The 21,775-nt window shown below is 43.2% G+C and overlaps 1 protein-coding gene across 2 annotated transcripts in view; it reads right to left on the bottom strand.

Annotated features, from left to right (window-relative positions):
• The window catches only part of LOC126253352 (uncharacterized), a 188,952-nt gene that overhangs the window by 40,252 nt on the left and 126,925 nt on the right, over positions 1-21,775 (bottom strand). Inside the window, exon 2 of one of the 2 annotated variants that reach the window (XM_049954624.1) lies at positions 5,579-5,767. The exons of the other annotated variant lie outside the window; for it this stretch is intronic. The gene's annotated coding sequence lies outside the window, so the exon portion shown is untranslated. The remainder of the gene's footprint in view (positions 1-5,578; positions 5,768-21,775) is intronic. 2 annotated transcript variants of the gene reach the window in all.

The raw sequence follows: 21,775 nt of genomic DNA on the forward strand, positions 1-21,775 counted from the left end.
AGCATTCCGACAAAAAAATACCGGAATGGATGGTTAAAAGCTCGAAAAACACAGCATATTGTCGACAAACACGATGAATGGTCACGGAACATCAATTTCCTGGTACTAAATATCACCTCAGCCGAGTGTGTCCCTGCGCGAGGCATTACCAATCACATGTATGGATTCGCATCCAGGAGAAACGCGTTTCAAAGTCCCTGCCGGTCCTGAGGTTGTAGCATTCCCGTAATTTTATTCAATGCTATAAGCACCTGCTGTAAGGGTTCCTTTGAAATTGATACAAGCGATTTCTTCTCCCGGCTAAGCTAGTGTAAATCTCTGTATCTGTATCGCCTCCGCTTGCCGCCGTCTGCAGTTTGTGATTAGCTGAAATTGCGTCACTTGACAGTTCCGGCCATGTTGGATTCCCCTATTACGTGTCAACGATAGGACGTGATACATATTTACCAAAGTTCCCAAAAGAAGGAAATTTTGCAGGATTCCTGCTGAAGGGAGAGGAGCAGCAAGATTTTTATGTGTTAACGTAGTCATCTGCTGGTTTAAGATCTGCCGGCGAGTTGTCGTATAACAAAGAGCTGTAGTATTTTAACTCGACAAATTCGTGATCAACAGTTGCTGCGCACTGTTTTGAGAACAATTCTGGACGTATCGATGCTTCGTGTTAGCCTGCGCATGGTTGAAAGAAGCAAATAAAACTGAAATATAACAGAGCGAACACATTTGAATGTTGTTTCATTTCGTTTCGCAATTAGAGGTAAATTCTTCCATACTGAAGCAAACCATTACATAAAAAAAGGGGATAGATCTGATGCTAACAACTACCTACCAATCTCACTTCTGACAGCTTTATCTAAAATTCTGGAAAAAGTTATGTATTCAAGAGTAGCTTCACATATTTGTAAAATTGAAGTACAAACAAAAATGTCAATTTGGTTTTCAGAAAAGCTTTTCAACAGAAAATGCTAGATATGCTTTCACTGATCAATATTAAATGCTTTGAATAACCTAACCTCAACCCCTGGGATATTTTGTGATCTCTCAAAGGCTTTTGACTGTGTGTGTCATGATATTCTTCTAGATAAGCGTAAGTATTGTAGAATGAGTGGGACAGTCCACAGATGGTTTAATTCATATTTAATTGGAAGAATGCAAAAGGTTGAAATTAATAGTATATATAGACTGCAAAAATCAGCAGATTCCTTTAAATGGGGAGGTATCAAGAACGGTGTCCCACAGGGTGCAGTCTTGGGTCCCTTATTATTCTTAATATATATTAATGATGTGCCACTCAATATTCATGAAGATGCAAAGCTAGTTCTTTTTGCTGATGATACAAGTATAGTAATCACACCGAACTAACAACAATCAGCTGAAGAAATTGTAAACGTCATTCAGAAAATTAAGTAATTCTCTGCATTGGACTCTCACTAAATTTTGAGAAAACACAGTATATACAATTCAGAGCTGCATCAAACCAGTCTTTGGACTGAAGACCACAACAACAACATATAATTTTGTACAGTAAATGGCGTAACATCATTGATAAATATAGAGTGTTAACAGAAGTCTGTTGCCAAGACAGAATATTCAAAGTTTCTGGGCGTGTGCATTTATGAGAAATTAAATTGGAAGAAATACATTAATGATCTGCTGAAACAGGTAGTATATTGAGGTAGCAAATTGAGACGAACAGTTTGATACAGGGCACTTGTCGTCTATCAAGCCGGGAAACTACCTCAAATTGGCCTACAAAAACTACGTAAGCTACAGCGCATGCGCGTCGAGCGAGGTTTTCAACATTTTCGCGCTCTCTTCGCACAAACCATTAGTTCTAGACAAAAAATGAATAGAACCTTTTTTGTAGGAAATTTAATATAGTTTAATTTTGTACTGCGACACGTTTTCGCTGGAGGGTGCGGTTTTCGAGTTATTCAAGGAAAACGTACAATAGTTATATTAAATGTGTTCTACCTCGGAAACCATTCGGAATAGGGCATACGTCCATATGAAGTTTTTTGTTCAGAATCACTAATACTATCCCCCCTCAAAGCATGTACCTTTCCACCTGACTCACCCTGTATATTCACTTATGGATTCGTTATTAATAACCCATCCCAGTTGAAAAATAATAGCGAAGTACATAGCTACAGTACTAGACGAAAGGATGATCTTCAATATCCAGGATTAAATCTCACTTTACACAAAAAGGGGTGAATTATGCTGCCAAAAAAATCTTTGGTCATTTGCGAAATAACATTAAAAGTCTGACAGATAGTCAACCAACATTTAAAAACAAATTAAAAGAATTTCTGAATGACAAATGCTTCTACATAATACACGAATTTTTAGATATCAGATAGTAACTGTAATAAATAAATATATATATATATATATATATATATATATATATATATATATTTTGTAATGAAAACTTATGTTAAAGTGACACATTCCACATCATTAAGAAATGTCTTATTCGTGATCTATGGAACAAGTATTAATGTAATGTAACGTAACTTTTTCCATTCGTTTACTCTAACGCTACATCAAACAAAGCATTAAAAGACAACACACAGATGAACCAAAAACTTACGACATTACCCATTGCGATGTTGGATGCCCCCTTGTGGCGTTTCAGTCACTTGACGCGGTAAGGCCGGTATTACACTATTATATTTCTTTGACAAAGAAATATAATCAAATATTCGCCAAATTTCTTTGAGAAAGATCTTTGACGTGGAGATAAAACGGGGTATTACACCGTCGACAAACTTCAAGATGGCGGATAACAACCTGTTATTATGCGTTGTAGCTGCTACTAACAAAATTGCATTGTGTGTGTATTTGGAAGAAAAGCGACGGAAGAAAAGGAAATATACTTGGATGAAGCCATAGGTATTACGTCGAGATTATAAAAGCAGCCAACAAAATATGATACGAGAGCTGCAAATGGAGGACGTCAATTCTATATAAATTATTTACGAATGGATGAGAGTGTATTTCAGTACTTGCTCAGTAAAGTACCTCTTATATTATAAAACAAAATACTCTCTTGAGAAATGTTATACCGCAGAAGACGGGCAAACTGTGACACTGGGATTTCTTGATACAGGAGATAGCTACTCTAGTTTACAACACAGGACTCGAATATCACATGCACATCAACCAAAATAATTCCAGAAACGTGTGAAGCGATTTATAGAGCACTGAAGAGCGAATATGTAATGGGAAATAAAAGTTTAGAGCACTATATGGGCAACAAGAACTATTTTTATTTTTGAATAATTTAATTAATGGGATTAGTGTTCCTAGAACTACAAAATTAATTTAAAAAATACGAAAGAGATGAGGTGCTTTTTAACTTGTGGCTTCCAGAGTTCAAAAATAGACAAAGTAGAATGGAAAGCAAAGAAAGAACTTTTTATTTTACAGTGTGACCACATCCCCCATTGCGACTTGCTGAAAAGCTGACTGGATATTTCCAGATGTAGAGGTGGATGGTGGACATATATCGCCTGCAGCATATTCCACCTGCCCATCAACACACAATTAATAGCAAGCACTGTGTCCCTTGCTCGCCCCTCCACCATAGCCGAAGCAAGTCTGAGACGAAGGAACATACTAACTTTGAGGCCATGTTTACAAACACACTACAGAGACATCAAATAGCTGTAGCGACGCCAGCGCTCCAAGCGGTTACATTTCACATTGCAGTGAACAGAAGACGAAAGACTTGTATGATCAAATCTACGGAGAGGCCCTACTTAGATTTGATTTATTTGACGACAGGTGCCGGCCGCGGTGGTCTCGCGGTTCTAGGCGCGCAGTCCGGAACCGTGCGACCGCTACGGTCGCAGGTTCGAATCCTGCCTCGGGCATGGATGTGTGTGATGTCCTTAGGTTAGTTAGGTTTAAGTAGTTCTAAGTTCTAGGGGACTGATAACCACAGCAGTTGAGTCCCATAGTGCTCAGAGCCATTTGAACCATTTTTTTGACGACAGGTGAGATTTGACAAAATTCCCTATTACACCACCAAATTTCTTTGACATAAATATTTGACACATCAGCTTTGACAAAGAAATATGACAGTGTAATACCGGCCAAAGGGAAGTACACTACTGGCCATTAAAATTGCTACACCACGAAGATGACGTGCTACAGACGCGAAATTTAACCGACAGGAAGAAGATGCTGTGATACGCAAATGATTAGCTTTTCAGAGCATTCACACAAGGTTGGCGCCGGAGGCGACACCTACAACGTGCTGACATGAGGAAAGTTGCCAAGCGATTTCCCATACACAAACAGCAGTTGACCGGCGTTGCCTGGTGAAACGTTGTTGTGATGCCTCATGTAAGGAGGAGAAATGAGTACCACCACCTTTCCGACTTTGATAAAGGTCGGATTGTAGCCTATCGCGATTGCGGTTTATCGTACCGCGACATTGCTGCTCGCATTGGTCGAGATCCAATGACTGTTATGGAATCGGTGGGTTCAGGAGGGCAATATGGAACGCCGTTCTGGATCCCAACGGCCTCGTATCACTAGCAGCCGAGATGACATGCATCTTATCCGCATGGCTGTAACGGATCGTGCAGCCACGTCTCGATCCCTCAGCCAAAAGATGGGGACGTTTGCAACACAACAACCATCTGCACGAACAGTTCGACGACGTTTGCAGCAGCATGGACTATTAGCTCGGAGACCATGGCTGCGGTTACCCTTGCGCTGCATCACAGGAGCGCCTGCGATGGTGTACTCAACGACGAACGTGAGTGCACGAATGGCAAAACGTCATTTTTTCGGATGAATCCAGGTTCTGTTTACAGCATCATGGTGGTCGCATTCGTGTTTGGCGACATTGCGGTGAACGCACGTTGGAAGCGCGTATTCGTCGTCGCCATACTGGCGTATCACCCGGCGGGATGGTATGGGGTGCCATTGGTTACTCGTCTCGGTCACCTCTTGTCCGCATTGATGGGACTTTGAACAGTGGACGTTACATTTCAGATGTGTTACGCCCCGTGGCTCTACCCTTCATTCGATCCCTGCGAAACCCTACATTTCAGCAGGATAATGCACGACCGCATGTTGCAGGTCCTGTACGGGCCTTTCTGGATAACGAAAATGTTCGACTGCTGCCCTGGCCAGCACATTCTTCAGATCTCTCACCAATTGAAAAGTTCTGGTCAATGGTGGCCGAGCAACTGGCTCGTCACAATATGCTAGTCACTACTCTTGATGAACTGTGGTATCGTGTTGAAGCTGCATGGGCATCTGTACCTATACACGCCATCCAAGCTCTGTTTGACTCAATGCCCAGGCCCATCAAGGCCGTTATTACGGCTACTGATTTCTCAGGATCTATGGACACAAATTGCGTGAAAATGTAATCACATGTCAGTTCTAGTATAATATATTTGTGCAATGAATACCCGTTTATTCTGCATTTCTTCTTGGTGTAGCAGTTTTAATGGCCAGTAGTGTATATAAAATCGGAACAGAGACGAATGGGTAATCATTGTAGTGACAATGTGGGCCACAAATGTGGTATTCCTATGTTGATCCAAAGACTTACCGATTACGTACGATTGCAGTAGGCTGGGATCATAGAATTTGGACCGTCGGCTAATGGAAACGTGTCGTGTGGTCGGATGAACTGTGTTTCATGTTATAACAGGTCGTGTCCGGATGTGCGTCATCCAGACGGACGGCTGCTCGAAACGTGAACTGCGCCAAGGACGCCGGCCGTTGGTGGCGGTACCGGCTGATTCAAAAAGAAAGAACAGCACTTCAGTTGTTAATCGCAGACAAACTATAAAAAAGAGAAACACATCGCGCATGTCACTGGCTAGACGAAGGTTCAAAATTATGACGCAGATACGCTGTTGTTTGTTAGCATCAACATGGCGATTACACCGCAATAAATCATTTTGTGTGTTGGAATTTGCGCGGAGCCAAGCCATTCTCCAAGTGTAAAGTGCATTCCGCCTTCTATTCAGCAAGAAGCCGCCTCTGCACAATCAGGTTTACGACTGGCATAACAAACTGGTCGCCTATACAAAGGGAAGAGCACTGGTCAGTCACGCACGTCTGATGAAAATGTCGAGCGTATCCGAGATGGGTTTATAGGAAACCTTCGGAAGTCCACAAGACGGGCAGGCCAGAAACTTTAACTTCGTCAAGCAACGGTGTGGCGTCTTCTGAAAGGACGCCTGCATATGAAGCCTTACACGTTGCAGTTATTGCAGCAACTGCGTTCTGGCGACCATAACAGAAGGTATGAGTCTTGCATTTCATTTCTCCAGGATATGGAAGAGGACACACTTTCCGAGCGACTCATCTTTTCAGATGAACCGACGTTTCATCTATTGCTGAAAGTAAAAGGCCATAATGTTTAGAATTTAGGGGTCACAAAATTCTGGCATCGTCGTCGAACATCAAAGATTCTCACCAAAACTGAAAATACACTACTGGCCATTAAAATTGTTACACCAAGAAGAAATGTAGGTGATAAAAGGGTATTCATTGGACAAATATATTATACTAGAACTGACATGTGATCACATTTTCACGCAATTTGGGTGCATAGATCCTGAGAAATCAGTACCCAGAACAACCACCTCTGGCCGTAATAACGGCCTTGATACACCTGGGCATTGAGTCAAACAGAGCTTGGATGGCGTGTACAGGTACACCTGCCCATGCAGCTTCAACATGATACCACAGTTCATCCAGGAAGGCCCGTACAGGACCTGCAACATGCGGTCGTGCATTATCCTGCTGAAATGTAGGGTTTCGCAGGGATCGAATGAAAGGTAGAGCCACAGGTCGTAACACGTCTGAAATGTAACGTCCACTGTTCAAAGTGCCGTCAATGCGAACAAGAGGTGACCGAGACGAGTAACCAATGGCACCCCATACCATCACGCCGGGTAATACGCCAGTATGGCGATGACGAATGCACGCTTCCAATGTGCGTTCACCGCGATGTCGCCAAACACGGATGCGACCATCGTGATGCTGTAAACAGAACCTGGATTCATCCGAAAAAATGACGTTTTGCCATTCGTGCACCCAGGTTCGTCGTTGAGTACACTACCGCAGGCGCTCCTGTTTGTGATGCAGCCTCAAAGGTAACTGCAGCCATGGTCTCCGAGCTGATAGTCCATGCTGCTGCAAACGTCGTCGAACTGTTCGTGCAGATGGTTGTTGTCTTGCAAACGTCCCCATCTCTTGACTCAGGGATCGAGACGTTGGCTGCACGATCCGTTACAGCCATGCGGATAAGATGCATGTCATCTCGGCTGCTAGTGATACGAGGCCGTTGGGATCCAGCACGGCGTTCCGTATTGCCCTCCTGAACCCACCGATTCCATAACAGTCATTGGATCTCGACCAACGCGAGCAGCAATGTGGCGATACGATAAACCGCAATCGCGATAGGCTACAATCCGACCTTTATCAAAGTCGGAAACGTGATGGTACGCATTTCTCCTCCTTACACGAGGCATCACAACGTTTCACCAGGCAACGCCGGTCAACTGCTGTTTGTGCATGGGAAATCGCTTGGCAACTTTCCTCATGTCAGCACGTTGTAGGTGTCGCCTCCGGCGCCAACCTTGTGTGAATGCTCTGAAAAGCTAATCATTTGCGTATCACAGCATCTTCTTCCTGTCGGTTAAATTTCGCGTCTGTAGCACGTCATCTTCGTGGTGTAGCAATTTTAATGACCAGTAGTGTATTTTGTGCGCTTATGTTCACAAAGTCAATGGATTGTTCTTTTTTTGCGGAGGAAAACGTGACAGGAATGCTGTACCTGGACATGCTGCGAAATTGGATGTTTGCTCCACTTCACAACATTAAATTGATTTCATTTTTATGTATGATGGCGCCCCACTTCACCTTCACCTTAAGATCGAACGTTATCTTTACACTACCATCCCACAACGTTGGATTGGAGGAAGTAGACAACAAGATCTCGTTCACTGCTTTTGGCCTCCCAGCCTTTCAATTTTTTTCTCTGTGGGGTACACAAGTCTTTGGCAGCTACTCTTCAAGAGTTGAGAAATCGAATTGTTGAAGATGTCGATTCAATAAACAGGGACCTGCTGATTGGTGTGTGGAATGAAGTGGACTACCGGTTCAATGTTTCTCGAACAACGTATGGTGCTTATGTCGAGTATATGGTATAGATTCTGTGCGAAAGTAAAAAGTTTGTACCTTCCTGTATCCAGTGAGATGCGCAGCGTGTTTCTATCTTTCATAGTTCGTCTGTAATAAAAATTAAAAAAAAATTTTTTTAATCATCCTGTTTTATGCTGTGAGGGACATCCACTAGAGCTTCCACGGGACGTGTTGTGTAGTAATAATCGGCCTCGTGACAGCTGTGGATTACATGAAGATTATTGCGGACCAACTGCATCCGTTCACGCTTCTTGATGTCTTTCCGTGTCACAATGCCAGAACCGCGCTACAGTGGTCTGAGGAGCACAATAACTCGCCCGATCTGAACCTGATGCAACACGTGTGGGACGCTATCGTGTGCTACAAACTAGTGGCCCGTAATTTACGACAATTAAGTGACCTGTGCGTAGGCGTCTGGCGCTACACACCTCCGGAAACCTACCAGTGACTTGCCGAATCCCTCCCACGCAGAATCGCTGTTGCTCTGGCGTTATAAAGGTGGACCATCACGCTGTTAAGTAGGTGATCATAATGTTTTGACTCAAATAAGTGGAAGAAAAGCATAAAAGACGTTCTGATGTAATGGGCACAATAGAGTCGAATTTCTTTTTAATACTCGGTACTTTACAGCTGTTTGGTTCAAATGGCTCTGAGCACTATGGGACTCAACATCTGAGGTCATCAGTCCCCTAGAACTTAGAACTACTTAAACCTAACTAACCTAAGGACATCACATACATCCATGCCCGAGGCAGGATTCGAACCTGCGACCGTAGCCGTTGCGCGGTTCCAGACTGAAGCGCCTAGAACCGCTCGGCCACACCGGCCGGCTTACAGCTGTTTCTGTGCTAGTCTAAGCAACTTGAAACGCAAATACAAGGTGCAGTATGTTCACCAAACAATGTTTGTGGTAGATTTTTGACGAAAGTTCAGAACCTAAATACAGTGGATTGTACAAGACTTATCTATGAGGTACACCGTATTTGAGACATACATATGTGGGAGTTCAGCTACATGCAAGGATATTGTGAATGCTTCATACATGGCTGATAAGTTTGTACGGAGGACACGAGTCATTTAGTGCCCATTATCCCTCTGGCATTGAAGTTTTGCACTACACAGGGTGTTTCAAAAAGGACTTATGAACTTGAGGTGACTGTAGTGTCAATTTGTAGGGAAATACGTCAAGTTTTGTCTCGCGAGTTCGCTAGTGCCGAATTGGACCGTAGCGAGCGCTAGCGGCAGTTGTGTTAAAGGTGGCTGCCATCACTGGAACCAAGCGTGCTAGCTGTGTGTTTTGGCTCGAAGAATCGAAGTTGGCTACAACAGTTCAGCGTAATTTCCGTACCAGGTACGCTAAAGATCCTCCTAGTAGGCCTACAATTTATGAGTGGCGTAAATGTTTTGTAGATACAGGGTGCTCGGAAAGACATGGGAAGTAATCAGGTCGTCCATGCACATCTGATGACGTCGTTGAGCGAATGAGACCTTACATCAGTTAATTTTTTTTATGGGGTTCATCAAGGATATCATGTTTGTACCTCCTGTACCGGCTTCTCTACCTGAACTTACAGCAAGAATTTACGCCGCCACTGAGCAAGTTACACTTGCGATGCTACAGCGAGTTTGGGGAGAAATTGACTTCCGATGGGTTGTGTGAAGGATAACGAACGGAAGCCACGTACAACATCTTTAGTTTAAGGAAAGTCCTATTGGAAACACCCTGTACTTGGATTCAATACGCACAGTCCAGTTAGATTAATGTGACTGTCGCCTATGTTCTACGTCAACGTGCAGTAACCACCCCCAGACGGCAGGTGGCAGCACTAGCAGTGGGGGGTATATAAAGTGTGTCGGCCGGACACGGAAAACAGTGCAGTCGTTATCGTAATGCGGAAGTGGACCGATTTCTGTGACGTCCAAAAAGGCACATCATAGGCTTTCGGGCCAAGGTTGGAAGCATTTCCGACACGACTAAGTTTGTAAACTGTCCATGTGTCGCCGTAGTTAAAGTGACGCTATCCGAAAACGGCGCCGAGGCGCCTGTGGTGCACCACGGACCATAGATGACACGGGTGAATGGCGGCTGTGGAGATGTGTACGAGCGAATAGACGTGCAACTGCTGAGCAACTGACCGGCCAGACGAACGAAGAGGCTACCGAAAGGTGTCCTCAACTAGCGTTCAGAGAACACTGCTGCGAAACTCAGCTCGCTCTGTTCCTTCATGAGATCCACAGCGCAATGGACAACGGCGCTCAGGTTGATGCCGCGTTCCTTGATTTCAGTAAGGCGTTTGACACTGTCCAGCACTGCCGGTTAATGAAAAAAATACGGGTCTACGGAGTATCGAAGGAGACATGCAATGCAGTTGGATTCAGATAGAGCTCAATACGTCGTTCTTGTTTGTTGTTGTGGTCTTCAGTCCAGAGACTGGTTTGATGCAGCTCTCCATGCTACTCTATCCTGTGCAAGCTGCTTCATCTCCCAGTACCTACTGCAGCCTACATCCTTCTGAATCTGCTTAGTGTATTCATCTCTTGGTCTCCCTCTACGATTTTTACCCTCCACGCTGCCCTCCAATACTAAATTGATGATCCCTCGATGTCTCAGAACATGTCCTACCAACCGATCCATTCTTCTAGTCAAGTTGTGCCAAAAACTCCTCCCCAATTCTATTCAATACCTCCTCATTAGTTACGTGACTACCCATCTAATCTCCAGCATTCTTCTGTAGCACCACATTTCTAAAGCTTCTATTCTCTTCTTGTCCAAACTGGTTATCGTCCATGTTTCACTTCCATACATGGCTACATTCCATACAAATACTTTCAGAAACGACTTCCTGACACTTAAATCTATACTCGGTGTTAACAAATTTTTCTTCTTCAGAAACGCTTTCCTTGCCATTGCCAGTCTACATTTTATATCCTCTCTACTTTGACCATCATCAGGTATTTTGCTCCCCAAACAGCAAAACTCCTTTACTACTTTAAGTGTCTCATTTCCTAATCTAAATCCCTCAGCATCACCCAACTTAAATCGACTACATTCCATTATCTTCGTTTTGCTTTGTTGATGTACATCTTATACCCTCCTTTCAAGACACTGTCCATTCCGTTCAACTGCTCTTCCAGTCCTTTGCTGTCTCTGACAGAATTTAAAATGTCATCGGCCAACCTCAAAGTTTGTATTTCTTCTCCATGGATTTTAATACCCACTCCGAACTTTTCTTTTGTTGCCTTTATTGCTTGCTCAATATCCAGATTGAATAACATCGGGGATAGGCTACAACCCTGTCTCACTCCCTTCCAAACCACTGCTTCCCTTTCATACCCCTCGACTCTTATAACTGCCATCTGCTTTCAGTACAAATTGTTAATAGCCTTTCGCTCTCTGTATTTTACCCCTGCCATCTTCAGAATTTGAAAGAGAGTATTCCAACCAACTTTGTCAAAAGCTTTCTCTAAGTCTACAAATGCTAGAAACGTAGGTTTGCCTTTCCTTAATCTTTCTTCTAAGATAAGTCGTAGGGTCAGTATTGCCTCACGTGTTCCAACATTTCTACGGAATCCAAACTGATCTTCCCCGATGTCGGCTTCCATCAGTTTTTCCATTCGTCTGTAAGGAATTCGAGTTAGTATTTTGCAGCTGTGACTTATTAAACTGATAGTTCAGGAATTTTCACATCTGTCAACACCTGCTTTCTTTGGGATTGGGATTACTATATTCTTCTTGAAGTCTGAGGGCATTTCGCCTGTCTCATACATCTTGCTCACCAAATGTTAGAGTTTTGTCAGGACTGGCTCTCCCAAGGCCGTCAGTAGTTCTAATGGAATGTTGTCTATTCCGGGGGCCTTGTCTCGACTCAGGTCTTTCAGTGCTCTGTCAAACTCTTCACGCAATATCATATCTCCCATTTCATCTACATCCTCTTCCATTTCCATAATATTATCCTCAAGTACATCGCCCTTATATAGACCCTCTATATACTCCTTCCACCTTTCTGCTTTCCCTTCTTTGCTTAGAACTGGGTTTCCATCAAAGCTCTCGATATTCATGCAAGTGGTTCTCTTTTCTCCAAAGGTCTCTTTAATTATCCTGTAGGCAGTATTTATCTTACCCCTAGTGAGATAACCGTCTACATCCTTTCATTTGTCCTCTAGCCATCCCTGCTTAGCCATTTTGCACTTCCTGTTGACCTCATTTTTGAGATGTTTGTATTCCTTTTTGCCTGCTTCATTTACTGCATTTTTATATTTTCTCCTTTCATCAATTAAATTCAATATTTCTTCTGTTACCCAAGGGTTTCTACTAGCCCTTGTCTTTTTACCTATTTGATCCTCTGCTGCCTTCACTATTTCATCCCTCAAAGCTACCCATTCTTCTTCTACTGTATTTCTTTCCCCCATTCCTGTCAATTGTTCCCTTATGCTCTCCCTGAAACTCTGTACAACCTCTGGTTCTTTCAGTTTATCCAGGTCCCATCTCCTTAAATTCCCACCTTTTTGCAGTTTCTTTAGTTTTAGTCTACAATAGATTGTGGTCAGAGTCCACATCTGCCCCTGGAAATGTCTTACAATTTAAAACCTGGTTCCTAAATCTCTGTCTTACCATTACATAATCTATCTGATACCTTTTAGTATCTCCAGGGTTCTTCCATGTATACAACTTTCTTTCATGATTCTTAAACCAAGTGTTAGCTGTGATTAAGTTATGCTCTGCGCAAAATTCTACCAGGCGGCTTCCTGTTTCATTTCTTAGCCCCAATGCATATTCACCTACTATGTTTCCTTCTCTCCCTTTTCCTACTCTCGAATTCCAGTCACCCATGACTATTAAATTTTCGTCTCTCTTCACTACCTGAATAATTTCTTTTATCTCATCATATATTTAATGAATTTCTTCGTCATCTGCAGAGTAGTTGGCATATAAACTTGTATTACTGTAGTAGGCGTGGGCTTCGTGTCTATCTTGGCCACAATAATGCGTTCACTATGCTGTTTGTAGTAGCTTACCCGTACTCCTATTTTTTTTATTCATTATTAAACCTACTCCTGCATTACCCCTATTTGATTTTGTATTTAAAACCCTGTATTCACCTGACCAAAAGTCTTGTTCCTCCTGCCACCGAACTTCACTAATTCCCACTATATCTAACTTTAACCTATCCATTTCCCTTTTTAAATTTTCTAACCTACCTGCGCGATTAAGGGACCTGACATTCCACGCTCCGATCCGTAGAACGCCAGTTTTCTTTCTCCTGATAACAACTTCCTCTTGAATAGTCCCCGCCCGGAGATCCGAATGGGGGACTATTTTACCTCCGGAATATTTTACCCTTGAGGACGCTATCATCATTTAATCATACAGTAAAGCTGCATGCCCTCGGGAAAAATTACGGCTGTAGTTTCCCTTGCTTTCAGCCGTTCGCAGTACCAGAACAGCAAGGCCATTTTGGTTAATGTTACAAGGCCAGATCAGTCTGATACAGACTGTTGCCCCTGCGACTACTGAAAAGGCTGCTGCCCCTCTTCAGGAACCACACGTTTGTCTGGCCTCTCAAGAGATACCCCTCCGTTGTGGTTGCACCTACGGTACGGCTATCTGTATCGTTGAGGCACACAAGCCCCCCCTACCAACGGCAAGGTCCATGGTTCATGGGGGGGGGGGGGGGGGCACCTCTGCATACAGTTTGTTTTTTCTCGGCATGATGGCATCGACCAGAAGAACAAGGCAACGTGTCACACAGCTCGAGGTGTACGCGCGCGGTTCGAAGAGCACCAGGGTCAGTTTACAGTACTCTGCAGGCCGGCGAACTTCCCGGATTTAGACCCAACCGAGTTTACGTGGGCCATTCCCGCCCTGGATCCTCAATCGCTGGCCACAGCTCTAGAGTCGCCATGGCGCCACGTCCCAGTCGGTACCTTCCAGAAGGTCACTGACTCTCTTCCTGGACGTCTCGCAGCGGTCCGCGGTGCAGAAGATCGCCATTCAGGCTTTTGACAGGTGGTCACAATAAAGATATTACTACTACTGCTACTACTACTACTACGTGATCAGGCCCAGTGACCGCACGTATCTACAAGTTTCCTCCTCCACTGTATTCTGTTCATTGCTGGTATCCACCAACCGTTCACATCTATTGACACTTGGTTTAAATCGTCATGGAGTCCATCCCTCCAGCACTTCTTGGCCGGCCGGTGTGGCCGTGCGGTTAAAGGCGCTTCAGTCTGGAACCGCGTGACCGCTCCGGTCGCAGGTTCGAATCCTGCCTCAGGCATGGATGTGTGTGATGTCCTTAGGTTAGTTAGGTTTAAGTAGTTCTAAGTTCTAGGGGACTGATGACCACAGATGTTAAGTCCCATAGTGCTCAGAGCCATTTGAACCATTTGAACCAGCGCTTCTTGAGTTTCCCTGGCGGTCTCTTTCCTGTAGGTGTGAAATCCAGGAGCTTCCGAGGCCATCTGTGATCCTCCATGCGGGCCACATGGCCAGCCCACTGCATTCGTTTGGCTTTGACAGTTCCTGCTGTGTTGGGCTGCTGGTATAGTTCCTCTTGGCTGTATCTGATCCGCCATTCCCCCGTATCTGCCTCCAGAACTGGACCGAAGATCTTCCGAAGCACTTTTGTCTCAAAAACAAGAAGCTTATGGAAGTCCTGTTTCCGGATACTCCATGTCCCACAGCCATATAGAACAACAGGCTGGATCAGGGTTCTGTACAGTCGAATCTTGAACTGTCTGGAGAAATATCTGGACCGAAGCAGTTGTGCTAGGCTGTGGTAAGAACGGTTTCCTGCTTGTATTCTGGCATTGATCTCTGCTTCACATGACGAGTCCTCCGTGAAAAGTGCTCCTAGGTATTTGAATTCTTGCACTCTCTTGTAGGACTGGTCCCCAACCTGCAGTGATTGTAGATGATCAGCAGTCTGACAATGACCACGCGTCATAACGAGGTACTCTGTCATGGCTTCGTTTATGTTTAGCCCAAATTTGCTGGCAGCCTCCTTTAGTGCTGGATGCGAATTTGGTTGGTTGATGTAGGGGAGCGGACCAAACAGCGAAGTCGTCGGTCCTATCGGGTTAGGGAAGGATGGAGAAGGAAGTCGGCCGTGCTCTTTCAAAGGAACCTTCCCGGCATTTGCCTGAAGCGATTTAGGGAAATCACGGAAAACCTAAATCAGGATGGCCGGCCGCGGGTTTGAACCGTCGTCCTCCCGAATGTGATCCAGTGCGCTGACCATTGCGCCACCTTGCTCGTTAACGCCTATTTCCATTAAGAAATACAACATTACTAGGCACGTAAGTGTACAACATACTGTGTTTCTTGTGACAAAATAAAACAAGTAGTTGGCAGTTGATGGCTGGAGTGCTAACACATTATCTGCGTATCCAGTTATGCTGGCAACTGATGTGATATATATATATAGGGATCATGTCAACCCGTACTGCATCAACATCAGCCTCAATATGGCGCACTGAAGCGTTGAAACCTGTTGTAACAAAATAAAATCACAAGGACGGCTGTAGGTGTTTTATTTTGTCACAATAGTAAACGGCCGTCGTCCCAAAGACCTCTTGCCAAAAGGATGGACACACAAATACTGTGATTCTGTCTCAGTAATAAACCGAGAGCTCAGAAAAGCAGTGCAATAAGAAACTTTGTAGGAAAAAAATTTTATCTGAACTTTTAAATAAACTTACTGCCAGAGAAGCATCGTTTCTGTACTAGTATAAGATTCGATTTACGGACTTTCATTGAAATTTTCCTAGCGAATATTGTTCCAGATTTCTAGTGTTTGTCCTGCAATTTTCCTTTTTTTCTTTTTTATTCGTATAAAATATCCGCTGCAGAGTGAAAATCTTATTCTGGAAACATCCCCCAGGCTGTGGCTATGTCTCCGCAATATCCTTTCTTCCAGGAGTGTTAGTTCTGCAAGGTATGCAGGAGAGCTACTGTGAAGTTTGGAAGATAGGAGACGAGTTACTGGCGGAATTAAAGCTGTGAGAAAGGGGCCTGAGTCGTGCTTTGGTAGATCAGTTGGTAGAGCACTTGCCCGCGAAAGGCAAAGCTCGCGAGTTCGAATCTCGGTCCGGCACACAGTTTTAATCTTCGAGGAAGTTTCGTATAAAAGATGTTTCTCGATCTAATGTTGGTTACCTTGTGCTGCTGCTTTTAATGAGTACTCGAGATGATCAGTTTAAAGTTACTTGTAACTAAACAGGTATTTCAGCTCGCTTCCGTACCACTACATGCGTAATCTAACGTTGGCGCTGTTACTTAAACATAGCAGCATAAAAATTAAGTTTCTCTTTCCCACAAAAAATTTGACACGTTTTGTTTACTTTCTTTGTTGCTAAGGACTCAGGACATTCAGTACGAAGCTGATGCACTTCTGTAGCTATACATGAGCTTGGCGAATGGCTTACCTACAGTGGATGGACTAAGATATATAAAACACCAAGAAACTGCAACAAATTGCCATGTCTAATACAGCGTAAGAAACCTGTTGTCATTCAAAACAGCTTCCACTCGTCTCGAAGTGGATAGATACTGGTCCTATTGGTTTTCAAGGGAATTTTATACTAATTGTGCTGCAAAGCAGTGGCATGTTGTGGATAGCGAATTGTAGGCTACCTTTCCATCCATAGTGGACCACGAAGGCTCAATAATATTGGAATCCTCTGTCTCTGGTGGCCGGGGGAGATCCGACAATTCATTATCGTGTTCGCAGAACCAGTCCTGAACTACGTGAACTGTCACACCAGGAGGCCTGTCTTCCTTGAACACTTCATCACTAGTGGGGAATAAACATTGCACCACGGAATGGACCTGATCGGCGAAAATAGTCACAAAATCCGCGGCAATATTTACCTTGCAGGGTAACTATGGAGCCCATGGAATACCACGACATGACTGCCCAAATCATCGTCACCGAACCCTCGCCATGTTTCGGTCTTGAGACGTTAACTCGGCCAGAACTTGGAATCAGTGTGATGCAAGACTCGTCCGACCAAATGACTTTCTTTCGTTGCTGCATAGCCCAGTTTTCATGGCTTCGGCACCACGTTGTCCTGTTGCATCACGGGTAGTTCTGCAATTCCAGCTCGCTCTGCACTTCCATGCTTATGGAGCTCTCCTCGTGTTGTTTTCGTGCTGACAGGGTTCGCCAGAGTAACATTCAGTTCTGCAGTGACTTTTCCAGCTGTGTTATTTTCCGTCAAGATCCTCTGCAATGAACGTGTGTCACGATTGCTCAACACATACTTTCGTCAGCCTTGTGACTTAACGGACGGTGTTTTTCTGCTTGCCGTATATGCGGTAGAAACCGTCGATCGGTGCTACCTGAAACACCCAATACTTCGGCTCCCTTAGTTACGGAAGCACACACCATACGAGCGCCAACAGTTTGCCAACGTTCGAATTCACTATCTCCAGCATCATGCACTCAGGACTACACCACGACTAACACTTGCAACATACTGAAAACACTGCGCAGGTGCTGTTCGTGGTGAAATCCAACAGTGCAACCTGCAGGCTAGGCTAGCACCTACATTCATGTTCAAGAGTGCATATCTTTCTGTTTTCATCTCTTTGCCCTAAACCCAGTTTATAGCTAAGCGACTAACGCGGCGCACGTTGCAAGTTGCCTATCTAACAGCTTCCAGGGGCAACAAAATTTGATTTTCAATATTTCATATAATGACTAACCCAATTTCAAAGTTTAAAATGCTGTCACAATCTACTCATTAAGAGGTATAATCTTATGTTACATGTTAAACACAGTACACGTATTACAGCCAGAAAGTGTGTATAATGTCTTGACGTAGCGAAACTCACAGCGCGTAATTTACCCAGGCTATATTCACCCACTGTTTGACAATGCGAGCACTTAGCGACTAGCGACACACTTTAGACATAATTTCAAACATTTACGAAACTACTTCTCGCTAACACACCCCACAAACCGATGAAAGGAAAAAAGTTAATCACTTACTGTTGTCGCTAATCGGACAGTCAAACTTCAGCATAAGGCTTGGCGTTTTTAATTTCTCACTTCGTTACTGCTAACCCTATTCGCAATACATTTCGCACACGGTATCCACATATACCACTGAATGTACCTGCAAAATTATGTCGTTGTACGGTGCATATTTCAGGAAATATGACGTCATAAACATTGAGATGCGCGTAGAACTTACTTTTGCTTAAACTGGAGCGCAATTTACCCACACAGCACTTAACGAGTTCCAACATACTTTAAACAAACAATAATTTCAAACCTTTTCTAGCGTAGATGGTTAACGTCAAATATTTAACACACTTTCCCTCTTGTCAAGTAATCAGAAATTGGAAGCTATTTAATACATGAAAGTTTGATTCTTAAAGAATCAGGGGTTTACTGGTTTAACAAAAACGGGTAAATACGCTGTATCGATTATTGTATGAGCAGGAGCAGGATGGCACATGCTGGAAAGCTTGGCATATATTACCTACAAACAGTTTCGTAGTTAGTTCTCTGCCACTAGTAACGCCCACAGACCATTCCTTCTTTATTTATTGGCGCTCTGCGTCCGTGACCAACCATTTTATTTGGATCAGGCGACATAATTTGTTCTTTTCGTTTCGTTTCGTTTAAGTCAGGTGATGCTGAGGGAATTAGATTAGGAAATGAGACATTAAAATTAGTAAAGGAGTTTTGCTGTTTGGGGAGCAAAATAACTGATGATGGTCGAAGTAGAGAGGATATAAAATGTAGACTGGCAATGGCAAGGAAAGCGTTTCTGAAGAAGAGAAATTTGTTAACATCGAGTATAGATTTAAGTGTCAGGAAGTCGTTTCTGAAAGTATTTGTATGGAGTGTAGCCATGTATGGAAGTGAAACATGGACGATAAATAGTTTGGACAAGAACAGAATAGAAGCTTTTGAAATGTGGTGCTACAGAAGAATGCTGAAGATTAGATGGGTAGATCACGTAAGTAATGAGGAGGTATTGAATAGAATTGGGGAGAAGAGGAGTTTGTGGCACAACTTGACAAGAAGAAGGGACCGGTTGGTGGGGCATATTCTGACTCACCAAGGGATCACCAATATAATATTGGAGGGCAGCGTGGAGGATAAAAATCGTAGAGGGAGAGCAAGAGATGAATACACTAAGCAGATTCAAAAGGATGTACGTTGCAGTAAGTACTGGAAGATGAAGAAGCTTGCACAGGATAGAGTAGCATGGAGAGCTGCATCAAACCAGTCTCAGGACTGAAGACAACAACAACAACATTCGTTTTTGTATGAACCGAAGCGTTATTGGCAAGCCGAGTGAAGCAGCGTCAACAGGAAAAACAGTAGAGTACGATTTTGATAAAATTATTTACTAGATTTGCTCGAATGGGTTAGCTTTTTAACTCTGAACAAAAAAATACATCACTTCCTAGTAACGTAGTATACCGACAAAAATTGTTTAAAAAAATTGGCCTAGTGTTTTGTGAAATGATCTGTCTAAAAGTTAGAAAAAAGACAGATTAGAAAACATTTGACGCGCCTCATTTGCTGTACATGATTTCGAAGATCATTCACAGGCGCGTCAAGTGGTTGTCTAATCTGTTTCATTTCTTACCTTCAGACAATAATTTCACAAACCATTTCACCGATTTTTAATTTTTTTTATTTTGTTCAAAAAGCATGATCTTTTGCCTTCCTAACGTCTGTTGTTCTCGAAATATCCTGAATTTAGTATTGATTCAAAGGAAGCCTTTTGACAGTTAAATATCATACCACTGTAACTTTTTACGCGCAAAGTAACTAGACCTTGAAAAGGTGAACTTTTTTACACTTACTTTACTTAACCAACAGCAGGAGCTCGTGAAATATCTCAATTTCCCTTAAATCGCTAATTCAGTTTTTCTTAATTGCCCTGACTGCTTTCAAGCAATTAAATATGTTTTTGCGAAACAAGACCTCAAGTTAGGCAATTTGATACCCGGTTTGTCCATTTCTCATTCTTCATTTGGCTACGAAATTTCGGACAAAAACCCATTCTGTAAACATTGACCAAAAAGTAATAAACAGTGTAATATGTTCAACGCTCCTGGATGTGCATATCGATGAAAATTCAAACTGGAAGAACTATAAAGCGGATCTGGTAAAATATTTAAGTTCACCTACTTTTGCCATCAGAACAACTCCAACAAGAATTTTAACATCATCATCATCATTTAAGACTGATTGTGCCTTTCAGCGTTCAGTCTGGAGCATAGCCCCCTTATAAAATTCCTCCATGATCCCCTATTCAGTGCTAACATTGGTGCCTCTTCTAATGTTAAACCTATTACTTCAAAATCATTCTTAACCGAATCCAGGTACCTTCTCATTGGTCTGCCCCGACTCCTCCTACCCTCTACTGCTGAACCCATGAGTCTCTTGGGTAACCTTGCTTCTCCCATGCGTGTAACATGACCCCACCATCTAAGCCTGTTCGCCCTGACTGCTACATCTATAAAGTTCATTCCCAGTTTTTCTTTGATTTCCTCATTGTGGACACCCTCCTGCCATTGTTCCCATCTACTAGTACCTGCAATCATCCTAGCTACTTTCATATCCGTAACCTCAACCTTGTTGATAAGGTAACCTGAATCCACCCAGCTTTCGCTCCCATACAACAAAGTTGGTCGAAAGACTGAACGGTGCACAGATAACTTAGTCTTGGTACTGACTTCCTTCTTGCAGAAGAGAGTACATCGTAGCTGAGCATTTTAACTTTCAAACAAATATACCTGGTCAAGTTCTGTATTTCAAAAAATCCCCCACCTCCTATTAACCTACTGCAGCAACAAAAAATAATAGAAGCTGAATTTTTTTGAGTGTGCATATCGATGAAAACTTGAAACTGCAAAAATTGTGGCTAGTAACGAATTAAGCAGTGTAAAGAAAACTCTAAGGTACAACTGCTATCGTTTTAGATTACTCATGTCGAAATTCTCGCATAAGTAAGCTATGTGTAACAACTGTATCGCAGAGATCTGTTAACACTGTTTCGTTACAGTTACAGTGGAAATAGGCCGTATGCTTCATCGGTTTCCGTTGTAGGTCACCACTACCCAGAGGAACCTACGCAACTAGTGGGGAAAAGCAGCCGGTAATAATGTAAACAACAACAAATGTAATGTAAACGAGGACAGGCGTCTTAAGATGAACCTGTCGGTTCGATACTGGTACCGGCGCTATTTGTGTAAATAAATTGCAATATTAACACTGGTTAGTTGCTGTTTTCGTCTTTGCAAGAATCAAATTACACGCGTGCCCGAGGACAGTTTCTTCGGACAGCTGCTGTTCGCGTTGCACAATAACCCTAACAGTACCAACGCATTTTCCGTAACGCGCGTTACCAACGGGGGTGGGGTACTTCATGCTCACTCTAAAACATCGAAAACAAAATAAAATGCGTTATCTGATGTTGGCTTATATCAACAACACACTTTTTAAAGACATTGTGTTGTTTAAGTAACGTCCAGAACCCGAAAATTATTGTAGCACCCTCCTAACAGTATCAACACACTTTCAGTCTCGTGTACTACCAACTTTATGCTCAC

The sequence above is a fragment of the Schistocerca nitens genome, chromosome 4, assembly GCF_023898315.1.
Source record: "Schistocerca nitens isolate TAMUIC-IGC-003100 chromosome 4, iqSchNite1.1, whole genome shotgun sequence".
In the NCBI taxonomy this organism is placed as follows: domain Eukaryota; kingdom Metazoa; phylum Arthropoda; class Insecta; order Orthoptera; family Acrididae; genus Schistocerca; species Schistocerca nitens.